This window comes from Nilaparvata lugens, chromosome X, assembly GCF_014356525.2.
Source record: "Nilaparvata lugens isolate BPH chromosome X, ASM1435652v1, whole genome shotgun sequence".
NCBI classification, from domain to species: domain Eukaryota; kingdom Metazoa; phylum Arthropoda; class Insecta; order Hemiptera; family Delphacidae; genus Nilaparvata; species Nilaparvata lugens.
In genome coordinates this window covers 63726301-63737555 of record NC_052518.1, presented here as the reverse complement: position 1 = coordinate 63737555, position 11255 = coordinate 63726301, and positions in this window count along the sequence as shown.

The window sequence follows — 11255 nt, the reverse complement described above, 5'->3', positions numbered from 1 at the left end:
AAGAACACGGAGACCCTGCAAGCCTGCAAGCTACAATGAGAAAAGGCAAGCTGCCGGATGTGTTAGAAACGTAGGCAAAGCGCTCGCAAACGAATGGTGAAAAAGTAACAAATATCTAAAAGGTAAGATGCCTAAAGACAAGATTAAATTCTAAAAAATCGAATAGCACAAATATTAAAATTGCAACGGCAAAAAATCCGACGAAAAAAGTACGAATAGAAGTATAGAAAACCAGCTGATGGAGCAGTGGCAAAAAACCGCGATTGAGACGTCACTGATCAGCGCAGACGCACAAAAGACACAGCGCGCAGACAGACAGACATGATGACGACATGAAGTCTACGTAGTAGCGGAACGAATAACAAGCGAAACCGTTCCAAAGATGCTTTGTCAGATTTTACATAAACTGGGCCCCTTGTGTCATACGGGGGTATGGCACAATAAGAAAAAGTAAGAAATATGTAAAATCTGGCAAGGCAATTGGAAATTGAAAACTGGGCCCCATGTGAGAACCAGGGGAAAAGAACAATGAAACCTGAAAATACAACATGAACCATAAGAGCAAGGGGATTAACTAGAATCCTCATCAATGGGAAGAGGTGCTAAACTCGAAATAGCTCTCTTAAAGGTGCTGGAGGGAGTGAGAACAGTGACAACTCGAACCTTGTCATCCTTACCGGGATGAACTTCAGTAATGCGCGCCAGCTTCCAAGTGGACTGCGCGGAACCCGGATCCTTCAAGATGACAACTGTACCGACCTTCAAATTTTCACAACTGTTTAACCATTTGCCTTTTTTCTGAAGAGTGGTTAAATATTCACGAGACCACCTATCCCAGAGCTCCTGGATAGAAACGGCAAGTTGATACCAACGCGAACGATGGTCAATGTGTTTGGTATTAGGCGGCAAGAAGGGTAATGACGTAAGAGGACGTCCAATCAAAAAATGACCTGGAGATAAGTAGGCAAGATCATGTGGATCTTCCGACAAGGGAACAAGAGGGCGCGAATTCAAGATGGCCTCGACCTGAGCAGCAAGAGTACAGGTTTCTTCAAAGTTAAATACCTTGTTGAAAGTGACTACACGGAATATGCGTTTGAAATTTTTTACCGCATTCTCCCAGAGTCCACCGAAGTGTGGAGCCCGAGGGGGAATGAAGTGCCATTGGATGTTGAGTACAGACATAGTGTCATGAATATCTGATTTGAGACGATCAGAGGACAAAAATTCGTGGAGCTCACGTAGCTCATTGTTGGCACCATCGAAAGTTGTGGCATTGTCCGAAAAAATGGAATGCGGGATGCCACGACGAGCAGAAAAACGAATCAGAGCGGCAATAAATGCCTTGGAAGTAAGTTCCGAGACAGTTTCAATATGAACGGCACGAGTTACCATACACACAAACAGCGACAAGTATGCCTTAGAAAAAGTACGAGATTTGGGGCCGCCTACACGGATGGAAATAGGACCGGCGTAATCCAAACCACAATTATAAAAGGGAAAGTTAGCCTGAACGCGGGCCGCTGGTAAACTACCCATGATTTGCTCAGAGCGAAGAGCCGAAAAGCGAAAACACAATATGCAATGCCGCAATACACTTTTGATGGTGCGACGGGTGGAGGGAAACCAAAATCGTTGTCTTACACTGGCCATGGTGGCCTGCACCCCAGCATGACTTATACGACGATGGTGAGCAACAATAAATGCACGAGTGAATTTATGATTGCTAGGCAACAATATTTGATCTTTGTAATCAAAGGAAGCATTTGCATTTTGCAAATGTCCACCAACTCTGAGCAGAGAATCTGAATGAACGAATGGTGACAAGGCTTTAATAGAACTATTAGGCAATAGCTCCTGATTTTGACGCAATGCCTTAAGTTCGGCAGAGAAAGCTTCTTCTTGAATAGATTTGAAGATACAATTTTCAGCTTCTGAAATTTCAGAGACAGCTAATTGACCAAAGCGCGGAGTGACTGAATTTTGTTTTCTACAATTATGAATGAACCGTAGAACATACGCCGTAGTACGAACAATTTTGTGATAAGTTGAGCAACTATTGATTATACCTGAAATAACATCATTGCGAGATGAAGTAGTAGCTAATACATGAACTGATTGAGAACTGATTTCCTGAACTGATACCTGAACTGATTTCTCTGACTGATGAGAGACATCATTTGAAGTTAGGACATTTGATGTGACCCTACGGGGAGTGGCCACAGGTGAAGCGGGGAGGCACGAACGAGGTGCTGCAATAGGACGAATAGCTTTACAAGAACCAAATATGACCCAACCTAGACTGGTTTTCTGAAGAATGGGAGCGTTTTGAGCTAGATACAATTTACCAGGCTGAAGTATCGATGCGAATATGCCAGCACCAAGTAACAAATCCACAGGCTTAGGCTGATCAAACAATGGATCCGCTAATTTGAGTTCAACGGGAATTGAAATTTTGGAGAGATCGATGTTCACACTAGGAACATTAGCTGATATGCTATCAACTACAATACAATTTTCTTCGACCGACCACGAACGATCAGCTGAAGACAAGCAAACTGAATGAGAAACAGATGATTTGGTCTTATTCTCACCTACACTATGAATCAAAGTGTCAGAATACAAGGTAACAAGTGACAATTTTTCAGCCAACCTAGTTGACATCAAATTACAATCAGAGCAAGAGTCTAAAAGCGCGGTTGCTTTAATAAATTCCCCACTAGAAGTTTGAACCAAAACTTCAGCAGTAGGTAACAAGGCGACAGTTGATTGCTGTTGCAAACACAGTGACGAAGTAGAGCTCATCGTGACATGAGAGTTCTTCTGAGGCTGTTCTGCATGAGAAACCGCTTGCTTAGTTGTTTCCGCATTCTGAACCATGACGGGATTAAAAACAGCATTCTTACCCTTGGAGGGAGCAAAAGATTGAGAATGAATAAGATTTGAAGTTACCTTATCCTTAGAAGTAGGCTGAGTGTCCCGTGATTGAGGATACGACCTGTGAAGAACAGTGTGGTGACTCTTGCCACAAAGTGTACACAATTTGTCCGAACAAACATGATTGGGTGCAAAAGGCTTGAGGCAATTATAACATAACCTTTTGTCACGGACAGCATTCCCACGATCAGTAACCTGTAACTTCAATAATTCATTACAACGATTTGGAAAATGACCAACAGAATTACAAAAACTACAAGGTGACATAGAAGAGGTAGTAACCTGCATCCTAGCTTGAACATTCGATTGATTTTGGTTGAACTTCGGCTTGCTATGAGCACCAACCGAGTTGGATGTACCTTGCTGTACATTTCCTTGATGATGGTTAGCTGAGCTTGAAGCAACATCTTCCATGATTTTGCATTGTGATTCCAAAAAATTCCAGAATTTATCAATGGTGGGAATGTCGTGTATACCAACACTCTTTTCCCATTCTCGAACAGTAGCAGTATCCAACTGCAACAACATTTTGTGCATATACAACAAGTCCTTGATTTGGACTCTAAGTTGAAGCGCTTCGAGCGCGGTGATGTGGGACTTGCAAAAGTCAATGAATGCCCGTAATGATTGCGGACAGTTACGCTTTATGGTGGGCGGAGATTCAATTGCCGTGACGTGCCTGGCAGCAATTAATCTCTTGTTGTCATACCTCTCCCTTAAGAGGTTCCATGCAAGCTGAAAACCATTTTCGTCAGCTTCAATGTGTTCCACTCTAGCAAGAGCTTCACCACTGAGTGATTGACGAAGATAGAAAAATTTCAATGAATCATTAATGTTATCTTGATTACCAATAATATTAGTAAAGGCACTTGAGAATGCTTGCCATTTTGAAAGCTCCCCATTGAAGCGTGGAAGCGGTATCTGAGGCAACTGAAAATTTGCCAAAGGTGCGTTTTGAGATGTTGGCCGCTGGAAAGCACCAGCAGTGGCCTCATTGTTACGTTGTCTGCTTTCAAAGGCAGTTAATGCAGCGTTTGCCTTAGAGGTAATGGAGATAAACTTATTGAGTATCTCAAAATGAGTTGAAGTGTCCTGTGCTTGCAACTCTGAATTCGATAATTGTTGATGTATCTTATCATACTTAATTCTAAGTGAACCTAGTTCGTTTTTTACAGTCAATAGTTGATAATAAGTGGCTTCAGTGTCCACAACATAATCGTTATAGCTGGTTATGAACCAATCTATTTCCTGGTGTAAATTGTCTCTTGTATTGAAAAGAGCAGAAGGCTCAGGAAGTGAATCTTCCTCATTATCAGACATGCTTAAAAATTAACAGAAAAACCTGAGTGAATGACACAAAGTGCACTGTAGTAATGCGATTGCTGCGCCAATAAGCAACCTTGGGCGCTGGTCCAGTACGCAGAGAGGCACGCCTGTGGGTTTGAGGCAAGTTGTATCAAGCTTGCTGCGCGGCGAGTCGAGTAGCGAGCTCGCAAGGCGGTGTGGTATGCCGTGTGTTGCTTTCTCAATGCGCAATAGCCGTCTGTGACCAGTTCAGTGCGGTTCAGTCTCTCAGGGTACAAGATAGTTGATAGCTGGTGCATACACGTCGCAGCGTGCTTTGAGTTGCAGCCAGTACTGAAAATTTGAAACAAGTGTGTGAATGCTTAATATTAAACAAAATAAACATACAAAGGTACAATGAAATAAAATATACACTAGAGTGGGACCTAATCATTGGCGTCAAGCTAGACTATTAGGCACACGGTCACTGAAACCCCAAGGTTCAATGGACCAAGAAATGGGTAATAAAAATTAACAATTATCCTAGGCAAACTGGGTCAAAGATGACGGGCAGGAGGACCAATTTTTACAATTGGTCAAATTAACAATTATCCCAGGTAAACACTGGATCAGGAAATCTGGCCCAGATGAACCAACTTTTATGACAGAATCCAAGGGCAGGGCAGTGGACTGTGGATGATAGTTGGTATAAATACCTACAAATAAATCTTTGAATTCTGTACATAAAAATACTGATAGCTTGAAGTGTGGTAAGTACGCCAATAAAAGACTAAATGAATCAACAATATAAGATTTAATAATAATAAGATGATAATAGTAGGCAGATGGCCACATACAAAAACAATTGTATCAAGTATCTTGGGATCAATAAAATAATGATAGGCAGGTGGCCACATACAAACATTGAATCAAATATTTTGAGATCAATAAATTATTAATAGGCAGATGGCCACATACAAAAGCAATTGTAAGTAGGTTAAGTCTTTGAATCCTTAAATAATAATAGGCAGATGGCCACATACAAAAACAATGAGTCAAATCTTGGGAAAATTACAAAATGTGAAATAATGTAGAGAACTACAACATTTAAAAGAAATTAGGTCAATGACATTAATGACCATTGAGGTCTGACAATAACTGCAGAGGTATTAATGATATTAAATTATTAATGATATTGGTATTAATGATATTGCAATAAATGCAAAGGTATTAATAATGATACCTGAAATGAATATAATTGAGTGCAATAATGAAAGCTATTACTAAGGTACAATAATAATGATTAAAAAATGACAATAAGCTGTAAAAAATGCTCAGCAAATAACATACATAAAAAATATATGTGGCATAGGCCTTCAGTGATTTTAATGTCAAGATAGACTTCGACCAAACAATTAATAGGCGTTACTGGCCTTAAAATATCACTTAAGAGCTAAGGGTAGCTAATAAATACAATGAAGATTATCCAGGTAAATATAGGCGACATGGGCCTTCAATGAATTGAATGTCAAGACAGACATCAATTAGAACGAGTAATAGGCGACAGTGGCCTTCAATGAATCACTTGTAAAGCCAAGGGTAGATGTCAAATCCAATAAATAAATAGGCGTCGATGGCCTCAGTGAAATGAATGTCAAGATAGACATTAACTAAACAATAGGTAGGCGTCGGTAGCCTCAGTGAATCACTTGTAAAGCCAAGGGTAGCTGTCAAATCCAATGAATTAATAGTTGCTACTATTGAATACAATTATATAGGCGTCAGTGGCCTCAATGAGTTGAATGTCAAGATAGACATTAATAAAATAATAAGTAGGCGTCAGTGGCCTCAGGAAATCACTTGTGAAGTCAAGGGTAACTGTTAAATACAATGAATTAATAGGCGTCGGTGGCCTCAATGAGTTGAATGTCAAGATAGACATTAATAAAATAATAAGTAGGCATCAGTGGCCTCAATGAGTTGAATGTCAAGATAGACATTAATAAAATAATAAGTAGGCGTCAGTGGCCTCAAGAAATCACTTGTGAAGTCAAGGGTAACTGTTAAATACAATGAATTAATAGGCGTCGGTGGCCTCAATGAGTTGAATGTCAAGATAGACATTAATAAAACAATAAGTAGGCGTCAGTGGCCTCAATGAGTTGAATGTCAAGATAGACATTAATAAAATAATAAGTAGGCGTCAGTGGCCTCAATGAGTTGAATGTCAAGATAGACATAAATAAAATAATAAGTAGGCGTCAGTGGCCTCAGGAAATCACTTGTGAAGTCAATGGTAACTGTTAAATACAATGAATTAATAGGCGTCGGTGGCCTCAATGAGTTGAATGTCAAGATAGACATTAATAAAATAATAAGTAGGCATCAGTGGCCTCAATGAGTTGAATGTCAAAATAGACATTAATAAAATAATAAGTAGGCGTCAGTGGCCTCAAGAAATCACTTGTGAAGTCAAGGGTAACTGTTAAATACAATGAATTAATAGGCGTCGGTGGCCTCAATGAGTTGAATGTCAAGATAGACATTAATAAAATAATAAGTAGGCATCAGTGGCCTCAATGAGTTGAATGTCAAGATAGACATTAATAAAATAATAAGTAGGCGTCAGTGGCCTCAATGAGTTGAATGTCAAGATAGACATAAATAAAATAATAAGTAGGCGTCAGTGGCCTCAGGAAATCACTTGTGAAGTCAAGGGTAACTGTTAAATACAATGAATTAATAGGCGTCGGTGGCCTCAATGAGTTGAATGTCAAGATAGACATTAATAAAATAATAAGTAGGCATCAGTGGCCTCAATGAGTTGAATGTCAAAATAGACATTAATAAAATAATAAGTAGGCGTCAGTGGCCTCAAGAAATCACTTGTGAAGTCAAGGGTAACTGTTAAATACAATGAATTAATAGGCGTCGGTGGCCTCAATGAGTTGAATGTCAAGATAGACATTAATAAAATAATAAGTAGGCATCAGTGGCCTCAATGAGTTGAATGTCAAGATAGACATTAATAAAATAATAATGATGCATACGTAAATGAAAATTGAAAAGAACGATTTACATAACCTGAATAAAATTTTGAAGAGGAGATGCGGCCAGGCAGGCAGGCAACGACTCCGCAATACCAACAGGAACAGGACATCAGCAAGCGATGAAGTGATTAGGCCATGCGATGACAAGCATGGAAACGTCCATTACAGCAAGCGAATCCCCCAATGGAAAAGTAGGCTGGAGCGAGTAGAATTCCAAACGAATAATCCGATCTTCAAATTGTGGAATTTTTGGATTGATTTCCAAACAGTAGAGATGATGCACTTGAAAATTTGAGGTTCACGAGGTGAAGCCAATTGTAGAAAAAATGGCAACTGAAGCTTACATGAGGTTGCAATTTTTAGACAAAGTTTATCCAATTTTAACAGAGTAACTGAGTGAAGAACTCGATGAATAATTGAATCACACTGAAGAATGGAACAAACGAATTAATTTGAAGAATAATTCACACTTTAAAAAGGTTTTGTAGATCAAATGAATAGCGATGAAACGCTCACACGAGGTTGCAATTTTAGACAAAGCTTATCCAATTTTAACAGAGTAACTGAGTGAAGAACTCAATGAATAATTGAATCACACTGAATAATGGAACAAACGAATTAATTTGAAGAATAATTCACACTTTAAAAAGGTTTTGTAAGTCCGATGAATTCAGATGAAAGGTTTAGACCGAAGGCGTAAATGCACCATCGACTATCCACCATTGAAGAAGAACACGGAGACCCTGCAAGCCTGCAAGCTACAATGAGAAAAGGCAAGCTGCCGGATGTGTTAGAAACGTAGGCAAAGCGCTCGCAAACGAATGGTGAAAAAGTAACAAATATCTAAAAGGTAAGATGCCTAAAGACAAGATTAAATTCTAAAAAATCGAATAGCACAAATATTAAAATTGCAACGGCAAAAAATCCGACGAAAAAAGTACGAATAGAAGTATAGAAAACCAGCTGATGGAGCAGTGGCAAAAAACCGCGATTGAGACGTCACTGATCAGCGCAGACGCACAAAAGACACAGCGCGCAGACAGACAGACATGATGACGACATGAAGTCTACGTAGTAGCGGAACGAATAACAAGCGAAACCGTTCCAAAGATGCTTTGTCAGATTTTACAAAGGTAATATATCAGTTTTTACTTTTCCTACAGACATTGAAAAAAACAATGAATGGACAAAAATAATAAGCAATGTTAATAAGGTCAAATTTAAACCGACAAAAAGAAGCGTTGTGTGCATAAAACATTTTCTAGAAAAGCACATAATTCGTGAAAATAAAATTACTTCCAGTGATGGTACCATTCAAATTCTTCAGAGAAAACATCTAAAATTGTTGGAAGATGCAGTTCCATGTATATTTCCAAACATCTCTGGTCCAACTCCTACTATTCCACGGAAAACACCCAATGAAAGAAGAAGAGAACAAAATGAGAGAGACGAACGAGAACTAGCAGAATTGTGTAAAAAGGATAAAATAAGCGATTTTAAAACTTTTGCTAGTTCATTCCAGAATAGAGAGTGTAGGGATTTTATGTATCATGCATTTGATGATTATGTTCTATTTGTAAAAATTGAAGAAATACGAGAAATACCAAAATTTGCTGTAAGCTTCAAAATTTTAAAAGACTTATCTGTGAAGTGTTATTTTAATGATAGCATTTTGCCAATGAAAAATTTCCCATGGCTTACAAATGGCAAGTTATCAAAGTGGTCTATGTTTGACACTCTATTGAATCACCTGTGCACTTTTTCAACAAATGTTTCGCTGCCAATCAAATCAGAAATAGTTTCAATTTCTGACAATATTTGAATAGATTAGTATTGAGAGTTGAGGATCAAATAATTACTAATGATGAGGTTGATTTGGCAAATTTAGAAGATAAACTGAATAAACTAAAATTTTTAAATGAACAATTGTTTCTCTGCTCAGCTTCCAAGATACATTATTCAACTGAAACCATTGTTTGGGCTTCTTATATAGCCTTATCATTTCCATCGGCTTATGATATGATAAGGAATTCAGGCCTGTTAAATCTTCCTCATCCAAAGCATCTGCGCCGATTGTCAGGGAATATAAAATCAGAAATTGGGTTGAACCAGTCTCAGATAGAGTATTTAAAGGAACGGTGTGAAAATCTCCAACCAATACAAAAGGTTGTTAGTGTGATTTTTGATGAGATAAATGTGCAAGGTAAGCTTTGTTACAGAGGAGGCCGATTAGAGAAGGTATTGCTATGGATGAGGAAAAAGTTGAAAATGCAGTCAGAATACAAGCATTTATGGTGTCATCGGCATTTGGTAAATATGAGGACATTGTGGCATTGTATCCCATAAAAAGCAATACTTCTGAAAATTTAAAAACATGCACATTACAAGTACTGAAAGCACTAAACGAAATTGGTTTCAATGTGCTTTGCCTTATATGTGACAATCATAGACTCAACAGAGGGATGTATCAAATTTTGTGCAATGCAAAAAATAACAGAGAGTACATTGTGAATCCTTTCAACTCTCAACAAAAAGTCTTTCTTCTGTTTGATACGGTTCATCTATTAAAATCCATAAGGAATAATTGGCTTAATCAAAAAAATGAAGAGCAGTCATTTGTTTTCCCCGCTTTTAACAACCAACAAAATATTATGTGTGCAAATGTTCATGACTTGAAAGCATTACATGCCAGTGAAGAAAATAATATTGTGAAAACTGCACCAAAAGCTTATCGAAAAAAGTTTTGTATCCTACAATATTTGAGAGACAAAATGTGCTCCTCACATGCAAAATTTTTGACGAGAAAGTGATTGCTGCACTGCAAAATAAAAATGATATCTTTGTTGAAGGCACTGTTGAATTTATCAAAATTATCATGTCTTGGTGGAAAATAGTAAATGTTCGCACCCCAGAAGGCGGTATAAGACTAAGAGATCCATTACGAGATCCAATAAAAAATCCAGATGACTCAAATGTCCAATTTCTAAAAGATTTCGTGCAATGGTTGAATGCTTGGGAGAACATTGTGTTTGTACCAGATGAATCAAATCCTAAGCATACTGCAAAACTGACACCAGATACATTTTCATCTCTTAATCAGACTTGCAAAAGTATAATACAGCTGATTGAATATGTATTTGCAAACATCCAATTCAAATACATTTTACTTGGTAAATTGTCTTCAGACTGTCTTGAGGGTCGCTTTGGAAGATATCGTCTGATGAGTGGATCAAATTATAATGTTAGTGTTTGCCAGGTTGTTGATTCAGAAAGAAAATTAAAAGTCTTGAATTTACTGAAACTAGAATCTTCAAGTCTAGGCCGATTCAGCATTAAACAATTTAATGAAAAACAAGGAAGGTTGCAAATTGAAGCTGATATGAATGATACTCCAATAAGTTCAGCATTATTTGAAGATTGTAATTTTTCAAAAAATGTTATTTTTGAGAAAAGTGAAGAAATTTCTATAACAGAATCTGAGTCCGTCTCTCTTCTATATATAGCTGGCTATGTGTGTCATGCAATGATAAAGTACATGGGAAGTTGTGAATGCTGCTGTCGATTGGTAAAATCAGGAAAGGATATGGTGGTAGAGGCAAGTAACGTAGCTGCCTATCAGTACCTAAACTGCATTACGCGTGGAGGTTTGAAGGAACCAACAGAGTATATACATCAACTTGTTATCCTGGAATTCAAAATATTTAGCTGCCTCATATCTCCAGAGTATGAGGAAAAATTCACCAAGTGTAAGAAACAGCGTGAAGTACTCAAATATATAACCAGATTTGCATTTTTAGTTTATTATAAACAGTTTGAAAATCAATCGTGCAGTTGTGGGAAAACTATGAATGATTTGATAAATAGAGCATCACATATTATTGCAAATATCTTTTTGAATAATTATACAAAAATGTGCAATGATCACCTCTCGAGTCGTAACTCGACAGATTCAAATTTGAAAAAGAGGAAACTGCAGACTTTCAA